General features: G+C 38.6%; 1 long non-coding RNA gene across 1 annotated transcript; it reads right to left on the bottom strand.

Annotated features, from left to right (window-relative positions):
* Positions 1-7009: 7009 nt before the first annotated feature.
* LOC112541602 (uncharacterized) lies at positions 7010-15141 on the bottom strand. The gene is made up of 3 exons (XR_003085589.2): positions 14926-15141; positions 14384-14465; positions 7010-7200 (listed from the first exon to the last, which is right to left on the bottom strand). It is a non-coding gene; the product is annotated as an uncharacterized LOC112541602 (long non-coding RNA).
* Between the last annotated feature and the right edge of the window lie 4325 nt (positions 15142-19466).

Raw genomic sequence — 19466 nt, 5'->3', positions numbered from 1 at the left:
ACCGATTCTGCAGGATTGAATTGGCCAGGCAAATGTTATGGGAGTCAGGCTGACCCTCAAGTAACCAGGCCTTATGCCATGTAGGGCTTTATAGGTAACAACCAGCGCCTTGAATCGGCAACCAGTGCAGCTAGCAAAGCAGAGGCATTACATGGGCATACTGAGGCATGCCCATTACTACTCATGCTGCCACATTCTGGACCAATTGAAGCTTCTGGGTGGTCTTCAAGGGCAGCCCCATGTAAGAAGCATTGCAGTAGTCAAGACACAAAGTGACTAAGGCGTGAGTGTTTGTTTGAAGAGTCCCCTGATCTAGGAAAGGGTGCAAACTGGTACACCAGATGGAATTGTGCAAAAGCCTTCCTAACCACAGCTGGACCCTGCATTTCAAGCAGGAGCTGCAAGTCCAGGAAGATTCCCAGATTGCATACCAACCTTGAAGGGGAAAATGGAACCCATCCAAGGTCAAAGATGGAATATCTCCAGAGCTGGCCAGTTCAAACTCGATCTTGGTAAGATTGTGTCAGAGACGATTCCTCCCTATCCAAACCCGTACAGCCTCCAGGCACTGAATTAACTGGTTACATAGACCATATATCTTGTCCTGAACTCTTTTTCCAGATGCAGGTACTCAAATGACCTTGTGAAATTCACAAATAGGCCATAGGGGAAAAAAAAAAAAACTTCCATTGAGGTGTAGATTTTAATTTTCACTAAATTTCACATTTTATCGTCTGTCAATTCTGTTTTGCTCTGGAAGGAAAAGGCAAAACATAGTGTGTAGCATGCACTCTTTTTGCAAGCAGTCATTCCATAAGAAAATTGTTTTGTGTGATAGGGAGAGAGAGAGGTGAAAGATAATATATATAATCGTCATGACTAACTACGGAATTCATAAATGTTTTTGTGTACATTGATAGAAGTAAAAAAAAAAATGCATTTTACTTGTAGGAATCTGCCCCTTCATCACCTTCTCTTTGGGCATGCCTCTGAACATGTGAGTGCTTGAAAGTGTATAAGGAAAAAAGCCATGCAAGCAGTTCTATGTCTTTGGCCTCTACACATTCATCCAGGGATTATATTGGAGTTTGCCGGAGTGGAAATACATCTATCCGGATGAATTGGAATCCTGTAAAACAGAGTTCCATATTGAGCAGAGGTGAACTCCAGACTGAACAGACAGCCATATTTCAGACTGAATGGAGAACTATACTCATATTCAAGTGAATGCAAGTACAGCTTTCCTTTGGATCTCCTGGGTCTGCTTCTGAGAGTTGGAGAAAGTAGGAAGTGGAGAAAATGTGCACGCCCCATCCTTTACCCACTTTCCAGTCCTCCCACATTCAGATAAAGGCTTGAAGAGAGCTATTCTGCTTCATTGGTACATCATTCTTATGCTTATCTAGTGGTTCTCACTATATTTTGAAATGACAGGTCACACAAACTAATTTTTAAAATGTGAAGAACTTTCTCCTTCTTTCTGACAGTTTAGGTAACTCCAAGGCCTCTTTCACTGGCTTTTTTTTAAATAGTTGGTAGTTGGCAGAGTACCATCAACATGTAGAGAAGAGAATAAGAATATGGGGTCCCAACCTCAGCTTTCAGACATGAATTGTACTCCATAGGTCAGCCTTAATTAAGCTGGTGCCCTTCAGAAACTTCGGAACTATGACCTAGAATTTCTCATCATCACATTGGCAAAGAATTCTGGGTGCCATGGTCCCATCATATTTGGAGGCACTCAGTTGTGGAAGGATGCCTCAGGCATAACATTTATATGGTGGATTATTCATGTTCAACTTGAACCCACAATTTTCTTATACTCTGTAGCCTACACAACATGTAGTAAATATTCATGTACAAGTTTCAATTGAAAGTTGGGGGATGAGGTCTAGGATTATGATTGTGCTTGATCCTCAGCCTACTTGCAAGCAGCTATTTAACTAAAAATATAATTTCCAAAGGGCTTTGCAAGTAATCAATTCAGGTCCCTGACAAAAGTGATCTGGCAGCCAGCTATGTATGTGTGACATAATAGTGGCATCACCCCTTTTGGACTTTGGACTATCCACTACTTGTTTGGGTTCTGCCAATTCTTAGCATACAATGCCACTTCCAGTGGATGAGTCATGTAGAAATGTGTCCTTCTCTAAAGAAAACAATTGCTTAATAAATAAATCAGTGCCAGAATGAATTTTCCTCAGAGGCAATAAGATTCTTCCCTACTGGAACAGATGAATTCATTCTGACACCAACACGTTTTAAATGAATAACACTTTTCTCATCCATCAGGATGAAAAATAGCACAGTGACTTTAAAAAGGGGGCTCTTTGTCAGATGTGTAATTTGTATTTTCAAAATAATGCAAATTCCCTTTTATATATGTTTTATATAAAAAAATAAAATAACAAAATACAACAAAAATAATACATTTTTTAAAAAAAATAATCATTCTGAAATGGGTCTAAATGGCCATTAAAATATTCTTGCCCTTTCCAATGGGCAAGGTCACTCTAACGCCCTTCACAGAGCACTTCAGCTTTGAAGGATCCAAGAATGACAGGCTAAAAGGGTAGAAGTATGCAGGTGTTGGTGGATAATGGGAGTAAGGTAGACCAGCTCACTATAACTTGAACTGGGGGCAAAGTAGAGAGCTGAGTTGGCTTTATAACCTGATTATGATGGGCTCTTTTCAGCAAAGAAAACTTTAGTTCAGCTATTGTCCTAGCAACGGTTAGGTTGTTGGATTGGAAAAACGGAGAAAGAGATTGGAAAGTGCTTAAAAAATCAGAAAATCAGAGAGAAAGGGAGTCCATATACAGAGATCTGATTGGCTCTCATCCTGATGACCTTCAGGAAACTACTGAAGATCTGGCTGTTCTCCCAGGCCTTGGGACACATTGATGGCTAAGCCTCTGTGAGACACGTTTTTGGTTGATATGTTTGTCTTCGGGTCACTTATGATGTTTTTAAAAATTGTATTCTTACTTATTTTTTAAATTGTAAGGTTCTCAGAGTCATCAAGAGTTGGGCAGCTGCTAAATTTATGAAAGAAAGAAAGAAAGAAAGAAAGAAAGAAAGAAAGAAAGAAAGAAAGAAAGAAAAAGAAAGAAAGAAAGAAAGAAAAAGTCTATTCATTAAATCTCATTTCAACACATATACTGCTGATTGCCTGGAGCTAACTTATTCTGAGGCAGATTTTGTTTTTCAAAGAACAGAAAAAGCAAAATATAAAAACATACTCCAACATGCAATAGCAGAGGTATTCTTTCACTTCACACATATATTTCAAATATCACTCTGATGTTCAGACACATTGTCTCCTGACTTTTGACAAGGAATAATCTGGAGAGCAAATAACACATTATCCCCCCTTCTTATTTCAGACCATATGTTTAACTATCTTACAGTTAAATAGAACCTATATACCAGGTAGGTATACCAAAGACACAAATCTTTAATTTCAAAATACTGACTATTTACTCACTGCTTATAAGATTCCTCTATTTCGTATGAGGTATGCAATTTTTAGTGCAATGAATGATCTTAGAACATATTGAGTTAGAGGCAATGTAATAATGAATTAACCAGAAATGTAGAGAGAACTTGTGGAAATGAAGCCTTGATAGACCTATAATGTACTTCAGACACATTTAAATTCTTTGTCATAAATTCTGTAGTGTTCAGTGGGCAAGATTTAAAGAATCAAATCTTTTGATTTTTTCCCCCTCTAATAATTATGACATTTTATACCACAGACGTGAATTACTAGAACTGAAATTCAAATGTTATATGCTATTTTTTGCAATTTAACATTGAGCTTAAACTGATGTGCTCGCTTCTCAAACCTTCCCCTCCCCATTTCCAAAATGGCTAAAGCTGTGCTCTCTTCACAAACCTTTCTGAAGGGGGCGCAGCCTTAGCCATATGTAGGAAATGTTTGCCAGAGAAGCTGGGTCCGAAAAGGAGAGAGCAAAGGCAGTGAGGCCCTGGGCGCAAAAGGCACAAGGTTGGTGTGGGGAACTGGGAGAGAAGGCAGCTGTGCGAATGAACGTTTGCTGGGGACTGAAGGAATGCTTTGCTGGCTTGTTTGCTGGGGTGGGCTGGAGACCCACATGGGGCTGGGGAGAGAAGGCAGCTGGATGAATGAATGCTTGCTGGTACTTGCTGAGGCTTCCTGGGCAGCTGGGGCTGGTTGCCACCCTGCAAGGCAGAGTGCAGGGTGGCCAAAAGGGCAGAGATGGGGGGGGGGGAGATAGGGGAAGGGGGAGTTGAAGCCCCCCTGCTTGATCACGTGACTGCGGGGACACTTCAACGGTTGTAATTTCAGGCACAGGTCATAAGTTCATTTTTTCAGCACCGTTGTAATTTTGAACGGTTGCTAAACAAATGGTTGTTAAGTGAGGACTACCTGTAATTTGGTTGAGAATTCAAAGTTCAAGCAAATCTAATACATGGACTTTTTAAAAAAGCATACTACCATAAAGATAGACCAGATGTACTAGATACAGATAAAAAATATCCAGTTGCTTTGTTGCTTTCCAAACCAATTCGAGGTGATCACTATTCAGTGCTGTCTATCCTATTAATCTTATGTCATTAACAGGCACCTTTTGAATGTCCTGCCATGTATAAGTTGAATATCAACAGATCCACTCCTTATTACAGTTTGTGTGGGGGAAGCACCCTTTTTCAAATAGATCTTTTAGGACTTTGTTTTAGGGATTTTTTTCATTGTTTTCTCTGATCATACTTTATAATCTGTCAAGCAATATTAAGATTAGCTGGCATAAATTTACTAAGGAAAGAAGGAAATTCCTAAAAAATAATGTTTTTATCATATTGTGAGATTCAGCAAAGAATGCGCCAGTTGAACTCCTCAGAGCAAAAATATCCCAATTTAATGCAATTTAGACTGCTCTCTCATCTCCCATCAACATCCCATCATATCTGAGGCAGAGGGAAAGGCCTCTCATCACATCTCAGAGTATGGATAGATTAGAAATGGAAGAGAAGATCCAATATTTAAGTTATTCAGAGCTTTAAATATTAGTCCCAAAACTTTGAATTGTAGCTTGAAATAAACTGTTAACCACTGTTAGTAAGGAGCCTGAGTTCCACCCAGATAGAAACAAAAAGTTCACTTATTCCAAAAAGGTCATACATATTTTACAGATGTTCTATTATTATATTACATTTTAAGGATGTTTGCAATGATTTGTTGACAATACTGTCTTAAGCATAAAATAATGAGTAAGAGCTAATTTGGGGCTGAATCTGTGTCTGTCACTACAAAAGTTTTTTTCCCCTTCCTCTCTCTCCCTAATAAGAGCTATTTACTGCAAACAAACAAATCAATATAATGTTTATTTTGGCTGCTAAACCCAAATGTTTCAGAGACTGCTCCAAACCTGGATTCCTGGAAATGCTGTGCAAAAGATGCTTAGGTCCTTTGCTTCAACACAACACAGCACACACTCAGCTGGGAAATCTACCAATCAGGGGTCATAGTAAGCATGGTCTGGACATCAGCCCATCACCATAGCCAAAACAGAAAACAGGACTGAAAGAAGTTTCTTAAACCAGCTTTATTTCCAGCTGGTTTCTGTATAAGAGTCAAGCAGTTTAAGGCTATGGATCACATGACCTGGAGGGAGGAGGAAAGGGGACTTAGAACAGAAGAGCTGCTGCCTCTCCCATCGTCATCCATTGGGGAATTTTTTTTTTTTCTCTCTGCAGCCCCCAGCTGGATCCAGACCACAGTCACACTTAATCTTTATTTTGCTTGTGCTCCTATTCTGTTTAGTTTTCAGAGAGTTAATCTTCCAACAGGTACACAGACACAGATAGACAAAATATCTTCATTCCTTTTACATAATTGATTTCCAACATGCCGTTGGGTTGGAAAGACTAAAAAGAAATCCTCTGGGAGGGCAGAGAATTGTGCTCCAAATGACAGTGGTTGGATAGGAAAAGAAAAAACCTTGGCTGCAAAGAAAAATGCAAAAGGTGGAGGAGAAAAGAGAAATAATTAATGCTTTCTTAAACCCAAAGCAGGAGGCAACTGCATTGACTTCCAAGTTTTCCCACTTTCTATCTCCACATAGTGGGCTCTCTCTCTCTCTCTCTCTTTGTATGAAAATCAACTTTCTTAGCAACTCTGTTTAGAGTTTGTTGCAAGCCAGGCTATACCACATGAAGGAAATGAGGGTTGTGTTGCAGAGGGCAAAAGGTGAGCTTGCCTTGTTGATTCAAAACTGGAACACCAAGAGAACACATAATATGCCATTATGTCTATGGTTTCCAACTTGAACTCAGCATAAATTATTCCAGGAATGTTTGTACAGTCTCTTTTTATATCTCCCTGGCAAGGCCTATTTTGATTGCATGGCTTCATTACTTTTCTTTTTTTATCAACTTTACTTCTCCCGTGAAGATAATCTTTTTTTGTTGTTGTTGCAATTTTTTTTTTTAGAAAAAGCAAAGATAAAATATACTGCACCACTTGTCAAAGCAACGAAGTAGGCTGCAGAGGAAATTCCTGTTTATTTAAGGAATGGGCTGTGACTTGAAAGAAAAAAAAGGGGGGGAAATGATGGCAATGAAAAAACATGTACTAACTTTCTACTAGCTTCATAATTTGTAAGGTATGGTTTGTATTAATACAGAAAAATTAAAATATATCCTTTCTTTGTTGGACAGAAGAATATTTTTGGTGAATTGGCTAATGAAGAATATGGATGTTTTTGTTGTTAAGATAAAAGTAGCAGTAAACTCTTATTGAAAGTTAAAGCATGGTGGTAGCAAACATAGCCATCATGGCTTACTCCAAGTTCCTTGACTGAAGTGATACCATTTTTTTCATGAATCTGTGATTCATAATATTGAATTCCATCTTTGAAAGTATCTCAATAAAAAAAATCACATTCTCTGCAAAAACCTCACAGAACAAACACAAAATCCTCAGAAAAGCTGTTTATTTTGTGTATTGCTTTGGCTTATATGCTGCTCTATTTTTGAGGACTAAGTAGTTTGCAAGTACCAGGACTAAAACTAAATTATAATATATCAATAATGTAACAAGAATCTGACATGATACCATTCAGAGCAGCTGAATCTTCAAATCCATTTCTAAATAGAGAAGAGGTGATCTGGATATCTGGGGGTAGGTTGTTCCAAATGATCCATCCTGCCAAAAAACTGAGGTACTAGAATCCCACTTTAGATAACGAATTTGAAATTGTCCATCTGATCTGAACACCAGTCATAACACCATCTATGCAAGTAGCAACTACATCACTATTTCAAGTTTTGGTAGACAAAGAAAATTTGAGTTGCACTGGGACCTTTTAGTCCCACTTTCTCCATAGATTGTGATCTTGATTTGGATTCTCTGTTTCCAGCAGGTGGAAATTATCTGTATTACTTATTACCTACAGTATCTGTGTTACCTTCAATCCCAGATCACTAATGTCCTGACCGCGGTTAACATTTACTTTCTCCTTGAATTCATGCAAACCATGCATAAAAAAACATGCTGGAAAACCTGAAATATATCTCAGGGAAGGGCATGAAAATGGTTGGTGCAGGATCTCAGGTAGAATTGCCTGTAATTTCATAAAGAGCATTTTGCAAGGAAGGGAGGGAGAGAATGGCTGACTGGCTGGCACTTTTGCAGAAAAAATTCACATCTATGGCATTGTTTTCTCTATTATATTCTATTACTCTTCAGAATTATGTGCTAGAGCTACTTGAGGAAGAATAAGCCAACTCCAGATGGAACAAATCTGCAGGAGAGAGGGTGTAAAAAGGTCAGATGGTAGCTGCAACCACATAATTGAAGCCCCATCCCTTTTTATGTGCACAGTGGCTTTTTTAATCCCTACCCCCACAGATGGCCCTGAATGAAGCTGGTGGTCCTTGGAGTCCAGAGGGTATATTAGCAATTACCATAGTGACAACCCTCCCCATGATTAGATTTGGCACATTTTCCAAACTTTCCTTTGGATCTCATATTATCCTCAAACATCCAGGTGTTGGCTCAACTTACAGAAAGTTATCATTTTTAAAAAGTGTGTTATGATAATTGCCATTATTTATTTGGACTGGATACAAGCAGAGGGATGAGGGAAGATTCTGTGCTGTGGGTGGTGATGGATCTAATCTTATTTAAAATAAATATTACTCTATGCTTATTTAAAATAACTATTCATTTGTATTACAGATTCTCTTTTTCCTGTTGTTGCTCCAAGAATGCCTTTGGTAAGTGAAGTGTTTCTCCAAAACATACCACATGTCTTCATATTTTAACCTAGTCCAATGTTGAAGTTAGGGCTATACTTGGAACTTCACTGGATCTACCAATCTATTGTACCTTGTAGGATGGTTGTCAGATGGGTGAGGTGAAGGTACAGAAAAGAATGGTACATCCAGCTGAATTCTTTTCAACAATGGAAGTGAGAAAGAAATGTAATCTAAAGAAACTTCATGCACTGGTAGGCTGAAGAACTGAAGTAAATAAAAGTACTGTTCTAATACTTTTTATGAGAACAGTGATAAACCATTCAAGAATTAAAAAAAAAAAACCAGGGAGAGATGCTTGGCTGAACTGGAATATAGCTTGTTTGTTTTGCTCTGCTTTCAGTTTTTGCCTTGAACCAGCAGTGTCTGCAGGGAGGAGATCAAAAAAATCAAGACGGCCACCACAACGATGTGATCAACCTTCTCCTACACCATGTGATTGAAGTCCTTATTGCATGGTTGTGGTGGCCGCCTTGACTTTTTTTACCCCTCCTCCATATTGATGCCCCCAGGCAAAGCAAAACTTGATCTTTGTGACCCCCTGCAAACCCCCCTGCCTTCAACTCTGTCTCAGGATTCCCTTTCTTTCCCCTTGTTCCTCTAGCCAGCTGGAGAATTCTGGGAATTGAAGTCCACACATCTTAAAGTTGCCAAGTTTGAAAAACACTGCTCTAGTTCAAAAGTTCATGGTTCTTTGGGGACCATGCAAAAAAGGCTCTGAACAGCCTCTTATGTCAGTTTTCTTTTCAGAATAAGAACTCAGACCAAGATTGTCAAGTGAAGCAGAAAACTCAAATATCTGATGAAAGCAGGCTCTTGCAAGTGCCACAGACCATGCACTAGTTGCATTTGGATTTTGCAAATCATATGTCTTACTTGCAATTGCATACACCCTGCACTCTCCTTCCTCGGCCTCCCTGTGATCACATGCACCCCGTGCCCTCATTCCCCAGCCTTTCTGGGTTTGTACTACATTGAGCACCCCCTCCCCCAACTTGTGCATGGCCTGCACTGGGCCTCCCAGGGCCTCCCCCACCCCTTGCTGCATCCCCTGCACTCCTTACCTGGGACTCTCTCTGCTTCCCACTTAACAACCCACACATCTTGGGTTACAACACAGTGACAACCGGGACTACCTTGATTGCCATTGCTAAGCGATGCAGTCACATGACATCACACTTTACAACTGCATCACTTAGCAACAGCAATCCTGGTCCCAAATGCAGTTGTAAGCTGAGGACTACCTGTAGCCTCCAATCTAAGATTCGACGGGCTTCTACCCTTTTAGTTTTCTAGAAGGTCCTGAGGACCTGAATCTTCCCCCAAGCATTGAGGTAGGATGGGGGTTGAGTCAGGAGGTTAATAGTTTCATTGGGCTGACACCTGGTAGGAAGGGCTGTTTTGTTTTTATTCTGTTGTTGTTGTTGTGAGCTGCTTAGGATCACTGTCTGAGATAGATGGTCATATAAGTTCTTTAAATAAAATAAACAAAATAGTGTCATCACAGTGCTGCACAGGATTGTTCAGAAGAACCTCTCAGACAATTTTGTTCACAATACATATCTGCTATTATCGTACCCTCTGTTGAACTCTTTTCAAACTGCATGTCTGGCCTTCATAATCACAAATCACAGAAAATGTAGCTAGACATCCTATTGCTTTGGCCCAGGATGGGTGTTCTTACAGTGCTTGTGATTTGAAGTTCAAATACTGTGATGGCATATGATTTTTAAAAAGCAGCTAGGAAATCTGGTTTTTAGAAGTGTGATGAGAATAGAAGGAAGTTTGATTAACATATTATTCCACAGGGTCTCCTGTTCAACAATGCACCGTATTCTTCTTCAGTCAAATCAAAAGCATAACAATTCTTTGGCAAGTGAAATGGAAAATATTGATTACATGTTAGGGATTAAAAAAAGGTGACAACACAATGCAGTCCAAAGTATTGTAGTGAGTGTACATAATAGAATAAAAATATTAGATTATTTAAAATGCAGGCAGTGGTTAGAATAGTTAATACTTGCCAAATGCCTAATTCTAAAGACCTGGTTATATGGGTTTGTATTTCCATTCCTCATGAAATGGTTGTTTAGCACCATCATGGAGTTTTACACAACATATGCTAAAGACAGCTCCATTTAGCCAGTATAAAGGCAAAGAAACAAAGCCCACAAAAGTTGTAAAGGTAGCCATAAATATCTAGGTTTCTTTCCAACTGTACATGAGGAATAAGAGTTGAACCCAAAGACTTCACAAAGGAAGTTACATTTGAAACTAAATGCTTGAATGCCAGAACTAAGGGAAAGCAGGTCAAAATGAGAAGACGAGCTGAATCCTCCAATAAAGAAAGGAATGGATTCAGTTGCTTTTAGGGAGGCATGTGAGGGCTACTGTAGATTTGACAAAACAGAAACCAACCTCTTGAGAACAGACTGGACAGTTAAAATAATAGGGCACAGGTGGCAACTCGGGTCGTTGCCCCATTCGGAAGAGAGAAAGAAGCGCAAGAACTGAATCTTGCTTCTACAGTACATAAGAAGGACTTGCATCTTCCACCTGGCAGCTGCAAGCCTTCTTCCTTAACTTTACTAGCTCTTGAAATAAACATACTGTAATTAAAAAACCTGCCTTCTTGAATGACTGCCTGAGACTTCTAGTATTAATCAGGTGCAGCCTGAATTTCTTAGAAATTTGTAGGAGGTTTACACAAAATGGTTGAGGGATTTCCCAAGGTTGTCTCCCTCTCTGGGACTGGCTGTAATGGTGAAATTAGTTGAACGTTGTCATTCAACATAGACCTGAAGATTTCCCAGTATTGTAAACAAAACAAAACAAAACCCACAGTATGATATTGTTTTGGATTTCTTCACTGAGCAGGAAGAAGATCCCTTCCAACTTTGTGAATATATTATTCTAATACCATTCTGGAGTTATCATTCTGGAGTTCCATTCACATTTTGATAAATATTAGGAAAACTGTTCCATCAAGTTTAAGAGAAATGAGAAGCTTTGGTGTACCAGCATGGCAAAGGTTAAAAATAGCAAGGTGGGTGGGCTAGCTAGTATTTTGTGTCAAAAACACTAATCCCTCCATTCTGAAAAACTGAAAAGGTCTCAGCTTTAGCACCAACAGGAAATCTACATGACTTACTCCTCCATTTAACAAACCTTCTCAGTTTTGCTTTGATGAAAGGCATAAAGCTTTGCTGCATTAACAAGAAGGGAAATAAGAGACTTTCCAGCTAAACTACCTCACTGATGTTCTTAAGCATCAGGATTGAAGGAATATATAAGCATTCTCATTATCTTTTGTTTTTGATCTTTATAGATAAAGTCACCTAAAGCTACAATTTATTTTAACTGTAATTTATTGAATAAGCCACGGTGCCTGGATTCACACATCACCTTAACCCATAAACTATGGTTTAAAATGATAATGGTTTGATTCATTGATGTATGAATTCCATCCCTGTTCCCAGTTCAGGAACCATTTGTGAATCAAAGGGTACTAATGTGCACGTGACATTCCCTGTTCATTGCAATAGAAAATGCAGTTTGCATACATTGTACATCTTTGTTCTTTTGAACATCTTAATCAAACTCTAATCTTGCAGTCCTGTATTGACTTAACTGGGATTAAGCTCCATTGAATTCCTTAAGATTTATGTGTAGGTAAACAGGTCTGTGTTTGCATTATATTTAGAACCTTCTTCATGCGAATGAGAATAAGACATAGCATGGGAATGTCAAACTACATCCATCTACCATCCTTGAGGTTAAGCAGCACTGCTGATCCCATCCCATATGTCTCCATGAGAGGCACGCACATCTGCAAAAGACATCTATCAAGACATGGGATATTCCCCTGGCTGTAAACTCCGTTTTGCATAACATATTCTATAAAATACCATGTACATTCATGGCACACAGATAGGTGGCATTACCTAGTTTACCTTGCTGAACTCAGTAAACTAAGCAGGGTCAGATCTGGTTAATACATGAATGGGAAATCACCAGGAACCCCAAAGCTGGAGGCATGACTGCAAAATAAAAAAAAAAAAAATCCTAGAAGAAGACAATGGTAAACCACTTATGTCATGTTACCAAGCAAAGTCACAGTCATGTCCATGAAATCACCAGAATCAGTCTTGACTCAAGAGATTTCACCTTCACATTCCATGGCAGGAAGCCATCGGTCAATCAGTAATAACTAAACTGAACTCAACTAAATAATTCACTTGGGATTATTATGAGTATAATAAAATGTGGGTAATACATGAAAGGAAGGAAGGAAGGAAGGAAGGAAGGAAGGAAGGAAGGAAGGAAGGAAGGAAGGAAGGACGGAAGGAAGGAAGGAAGGAAGGAAGGAAAGAAGGAAAGAAGGAAAGAAGGAAAGAAGGAAAGAAGGAAAGAAGGAAGGAAGGAAAGAAGGAAAGAAGGGCTTGCTTGGAATTTGGAATTTCTGTTGATCCAGTTTAAACATTTACAAATGCTATCATATCAACATTTCCAAGCAGTAAGAGTTTTGAGCTTCTAGCAGTCATTCAGGATTTGGTTTGTGAAATACAGTTCATTGATACATATAAATATATTGATTATAACTGGAAATATGTAATACATTACCCCAACACATGATCTGGTGTTCATTTAATATCAGATCTCCTAGGAAATAACATGGTATCCCAAACTGCTTCTACAGAAGTTACACTCCATTCTCTAAATCTAACTGAATCCTCTCAAAGTTTAAATGGCCTCCTCTTCTTGCAGGCAGATGTGGAAAGGTTAATCCTTAATCTCCAAATAATTGTGTTCTTCCTTTGAAAGACAACTTCTTTCACAAAAACATGACACTGACAATTCATCCAAAATTATCAAGATTATCTAGGAAGTCTTTCTGGTCCATAACATTCTCCTCACCTAGAATTTTTGGGTCATTTGTACCAATTCCAAATAGCAATACAATATTTCAGAGATGGATTTTAAGGATTCCAGAAGGCTTCAATGGAAATAAGAAACAACCAGGAAACTGCAGTATTGAGAATAAAAATTTACAAATGTATAGCATCTCTTTGACTTACTAAGATCCTTTACCGACCTCATAATATTTATACCCAAGAAAAATTTATTGAGAAAAAAAACCCCTAATTTGTCTTCAACAAAGTTATGCTGATGAATCAAAATCCCAGAAATTTAGGAGAAAAAATAGGTCAGTTAGGGAATATTAGTTCATAGTTAGGGAAGTAGAAGTAATATATAGGACAATTACTATACAACTTTCAAGGGCTAGAAAATGGAAATAAATTCATTGTCTAAATTTTTAAGGTGGGTCTTCTTTCTGTTCATTTATGCAGTAAAATGGATCATGTCCTTTCAATTGTCCTACTTGGCATTTTAAATTTCCCACAATAGACAAAACACTATGAGAAATAAGATAAAAATCACTTTAAAAAAACAGAATACATGTATCATTAAGAGAAAATTTTAGTGGCATATGGAAACAAACCACTTTGCTGAGGTTCCCTCAGGCCTTCAGTGGCCTTGCTAATTCCAAATGAATGTGCAGATAACCGCAACGTTTAAGCACATTTAAACTACCACAAATACATACATACATACATACATACATACATACATACTCAATAGTAACAAGAACTCAGCAAAAATCAGCAAATAATCCAAACTGTAGCCTCCAGTAACAATGTCCAATGGATATTGGTTATAAATATCAGCTTGTTTCCATTCTTCTTCAAGTGGGTCAAAGCATAATGCTTTTGAATCCTTTATGGTAATTTCCAAAATCTGGTAAGCATTCTCCAAATGTGTTGGACTTCAACTCCCATAATTCATCAGTCAGCATGGATTTTGGCAATACTAATTGAGGATTATAGGTACTCAAGTCAACTGTATTAGAATGAGAAAGTCTACTTTATGCAATTCACATGGAGTATACTTAATTTCCTTGTGAAGTTACATATGCTAAGTTATCAATATTGACACTGAACCCAACTTCCCAATATCCTTGGCTGTTCTGCAGCCTATTCAGAGCCAAACCAGGGACATTCTTGCCTTTGCCTGAATTTACCTTAGGACACTCTAGCACATCCCATTTTGCAGGTCTCTCAAGGACTGAATTTTCTTTGTGAAGTGGGAGAAAAACAGGCTACCTGCAAACAGAAAAAGTCACAATATGGTATTATGTATCTGAAGGACAAATGTCATTTCTTTAAGCAGGTGATCCAGAAAGATCCATAAGGCACAAAAACCCAGGAAAAGTACATGCCAATACATTCCAAGATGGAGAATTATTATGGGCCAACTGTATGGGATTGAAACACGTCCATGCGTTTACACCCAGGTATATCTAATCACATAGAAAGCAAGAGTACATCAAAATGCCTGTACCAAAGCTGCAGGTGTTCAAACCACACACAGAAATGCAAATTGTGCATTCAGAGTTCAAAGTTGACATTTTAGATATAGAAAAATGTGTTACGGCTATAGCCAGCTAATAGTACAAAAAAGCCAATCCTTCAGCTGAATGCATATCTCAGAGCTAAAATAAACACCCACCAACAACGCTAAAGCAACATTTGCATTTGTCAGCTCTGATGAAAAAGAGTTTACCTTGTCTTCATAATGGGTGCTGCCACCCCTGAAAAATCCTACAGAGAATAGCTGACTGACATGTTTCTCCAACTTCTTTTTGCTCTGAAGGATTGTTTTCATGCCATTTGTGGCTGGTCAAACCAAGCAAACTTTGGAAAGCTATCTGCAACCGCACATAGTTCAAACAGCATAACTCAAACTAGGCATGGCACAGACTCAGATGCCTCCGCACATTTATCAACTGATCTTTCCATTCCGTGAAGAGATGTTGTTTACTTAACTCCAGTTTAGCTGTAAGGCTAAGAGCTCAAACTAAGTTTAGCCAGTTTGGATAGGGCCTGGTTCTACAAATGAAAAACAAAAGCCAGTGCTTTCTTTACCTTGATTTCCCATCTTTTCCTCTCCAAACTTCTGAACGTTGTCCAGTCAGCATGTAAGAATACACGAGTTAAATTTCTGAAAGAAAATCTAGTATCAGCTGTTACAAATCTAAAGAAATTATACTGAAGTCTGACACTGACCCCACTAGAGACAGATGTTTACTAGAGATAGAAGGAAAATATGGTCTCAGATTATATGGGCTCATCCAATTCAAACTGACACATGGACCAGAATGCATACTGTGATCAAAATCTATTTGGTGAGCATTTTGTGACACAGATGCTAAGAAATAATCTGCATCCAAAATGGAGGTTGGGGAATACTAGATAAAAAAATGCTGTCTGTGGTTTTATTTTTCTTTCTGCAACTGTTGTTTGTCCATGAGGCATACTGCACCAGGAGCTGAAGTGAATGTTATCTAGCTACAGCTTGAGTAACTGGATGGAATATCTCCTTGTTGGGGCCCCTGCACAGCTATTCAGTTACAAAGGTCTTTTTTTCAGGTTTTGGTTGTATTTCTGCCCCTACTGCTTTTCCAGAGTCCCTGGTTATGGGAAAAGCATTGCTGGAAGTGGGCCATCTCAGCATGCCTAGTTTAGGCCCTGACGTCTTGAATGATTCTGATGTCAAAGGCACCAGAATGCCATTCCAGTTTCAGAAGTGTTAAAAACGACTGCTTACATTTCAGGGACCCAAAGGATGGCCAGGGAATTTGGACTTTGCTCCCTTAGTAATAGCTATTGGCAGTGGAAGAAAAGAGAATTTTTAATTATAGCTCCGGTATATAGCAAACAGAAGATCGTGATGGAAATTGAAAGACAGGTTAGTGAACATAACAACACTTTTGCAGCCCTTATGTATATTTATTGGTAACTGAATTTAGAATGGTGTTGTCAGCAAATTTCCAAAAGCTTGTGTCTCCTTTCCTTCAAACCCCTCCTTAAAAATCGAATTTTTCCATTGGTTAAGTCTCATGGCAAATAAAGCAAAACATTAATGTCTTCCCACACTAATCTCTCCATATCCATTACCATTCTTCCCTTCTTTTCTCACTCCTTTCATACACTGTCCATCTTAAACCACAGGCTCATTAAAGTTACCCCATAGCTCTGTAAGGTGCCATGAACATCAATAGCTGACTAATGTGATTGCAATAACAATAATGCTATCTGATTTTCATAAGTACCACCAGTACAGCAGATCCCCATGACTTAATGAACAGTTATTGAATCTGAAAAATTAGAAAGCCTCATTTCAAACCATCAATCAACCATAGTAACATTTAAAAAATGTCACTTTTCAGTTTACTTGTTCAAATAAAATTGAATAATAAATGCTGTTGGTTCCAATATTAATATTTAAAAAACAAACACAGAAGATTCATCTGGAGTATTTTTGCAATTCCAAAACAGGGAACACAGCTTTCTTTATGAGCCTAGGGTAGTTGCTTTCCAATTCATGAATGCCCAATAGACACAGAAAAATGAGCTTAGAGGTGATATTTTAACCAGATGGTCTTATTCAGGTTGTGAGAAAACAAGTATAAAACAGAACTTATAATAATAAAACTAACCATGCCTTTGTTTTTTGTTTTTTCAGGATGACAAGCTTCTACAGTCAATACGCCACTTAAGGATTCAGTTCTAGATCTAAAGTTTTCCTATTTCAAGGGGATTTTGCATGAACTCCTTTAGCCAATATTCTGGCCAAATACCTCTTAACTATATCCTGCTTTACAGAGATTATATTTCACTGCAGAAATGATGGAGAGATTTTCTTCCACTCTTTTTTTCTTTTTAACCTTTCCCTTTAAAATTCTTTACTAAGGAATGTGGATTAATTGCTGGCATATATTATACACAAGAGATTGTGAAGTATACATTTTTGAATCAGGTGGGTGTGGGAGCAAGCTGCTTAACAGAGGGGGAAAAAAGCCCCTTCAATTCGAAATTTCCCAGAATCTGCAAGACCTGGGACACAGTTGTTGTTTCTGCCCTTCCGCTTTCCTGCAATCCAGCATCCCACAAACATTTGGCTTCACTAATCAGAGTTCGGGAGTGAGACTTTGCTTTCTGGGAATTAATGATCCTTCTGAATAAAGCCCTTTCCAGCCCCACCTGGGTCTATGATGGAACCAGAGGAACACAGAAAGCTGCTTGTTACTGAATCTGAGCCAATAGTACATCTAGTTCAGGATTTCTGTGCTAGTCTCCAGGATTTCAACAGCTCTGTAGGAGGAATGTTTCTGAGTCTTATCTGTTGAGCTGGAATGTAGAATGCCCTTGTTTTCTTAAAATGATTTTGGATTTGAAGAGAAGGAAGGCAACAAGAACCCTGTTCAGGCATTCTAATGACTGACATAATAGAGATGACCAATCTCTTTTTAACACCTGCTCACAGAAGCTCTATGAGAGTTCTGATATGCGAGCATTCTAAGTTCTGCATGTGGGACAGGTGGACAGGAAAGTCCATGACTAGAGGAAGCTCCATACTGCGGATTCATCTTCCCTGCTCTTCGCTACATCATCTGAATGCCCAATGGTAGAACTAGTTAACAAGTGGTGAGCTCTTCTTCACTGGATGTGTTCAAGAAGAGGATGGGGATGGTTTAATCTGGATTCCTGCACTGAGCTGATGGTTGGATCAGTGGTGTAACTGGTACATTCCAACTCTAGAGTTCTAACCAACCATTGCCCTCACTGAGTTGGAAGACCCCCTTCACCTCAATTAAGCTGAGACTCAAAATGTCACCACTATCCCTTTCCAGTCTGTGCTAGCTCTCTTGAATTTGGAGGTCCCTAGTCTAGAAAGGATCAGAAGGCACCTGCTAGCCCCTTTTCAGATTAATAAAGGTTATTAAAAGGAATAAGCTTTCAGTTGTAGTTGATGGAAGCTTATGCCCTTTAGTAAAATTAGTTAGGCTGAAAAGGGGCTAGTAGATGCCTTCTAATTTTTGGCCACCATAGACTAGCACAACTCTCCTCCTATGAAGTCCAGAAAGAAAAGAACTTTAAACTTATTCTTTTTGCAAATTGGAGCAAATTGCAAGAGGCAGTTCAGTTTCAGCAGTTCAGTCAGGAATTTGAAGAGAGGAATGAAACTGATTCCTTCAACACCTAGAGAGCTATAATTCTGTCCTGTGCCTTCCTTATAGTTTATCTGACATTTTGACAGTAACTCTTAAGGAATCTTTCCTCCCTTTCTCAAGATTCTGCTACTGCTTATCTGCCAGTCCTGATGGTTGTAGGGGACCAATGTCACACCAGTTTTTTGTCCTCCAAGGACTATCACTTGGGAGATGCATTGGACATAATAGTTCACATATTCTTCCCCTCCACAATATAAAAGTGAATGCACATATCACACAGTTGGCTAAAGACTGGTCTAAGTATTATATTACATCAAAAAGGGGGGGGGGGAAACATTGAAATAAGCTGTGGTGAATAAGTGGAATATAATTACTCTGAATGAAATGGGGAGAGTGTAAGTGAATTTCCTTTAACTCAGAAATTCCTTGTTCTGGCATATTTTCTGTCTGAGCATTCATGTTATTTAAGAAACTCTCATTCAATCATTCTGTATTTTCCACCACTAACTAGGTGGCAGATAGACTTGCCACCTGGCTGTTCTTTTTCTTCCCTCCAACTAATGGACTGGGGCACTTCTTTCTATACCAAGCCAAGAAAAATGAAGTTGTAGCCAGAAGTGCATGAAGTATTTTTAAAGAGGTCTTTAACAAACAGAAATAAATGCTGCATAAGACTCAGATTTAAAGGCACTCCTTAGATTCCATACCTTCTCAGAATTATCTTCTAAATCCTCGCCAAAATTAAAATTTCCATAGGAAGCATCATGAATTACAGCTTCCATTAAACTCTGCCACTTCTTCCTGTTTTTGCCTATCCCTTTTTCCTCCTGGAATTGCTTTCCATCATTTTTGCAATTATCATCTCAAGAACCTCAGTCTTTTCTTTGTCTTTCTTTGTTTCATTTTTGTTTATTGAATAAAAAAAGGCTGCTCCCTTTAAGCCACTTACTCTAAAGTAATCCCATTTATATCACAACAACATTATTTTCAAGTAAGGATTCTGGTTAACAATGTGCAATGTCTGTTTTACTCCCTTACACTGAAGTTTCTCAGGTAGTAAGTGATGAAAAAGATAATTGTCCCAAAGAGA

Source organism: Python bivittatus, unplaced genomic scaffold (assembly GCF_059951505.1).
Source record: "Python bivittatus isolate LINGU-HERP-01145 unplaced genomic scaffold, Pbiv_v1 ctg000020_np1212, whole genome shotgun sequence".
In the NCBI taxonomy this organism is placed as follows: domain Eukaryota; kingdom Metazoa; phylum Chordata; class Lepidosauria; order Squamata; family Pythonidae; genus Python; species Python bivittatus.
Note: the sequence above shows the minus strand (reverse complement) of the source record. Positions and strands in the feature narration are given on the sequence as shown.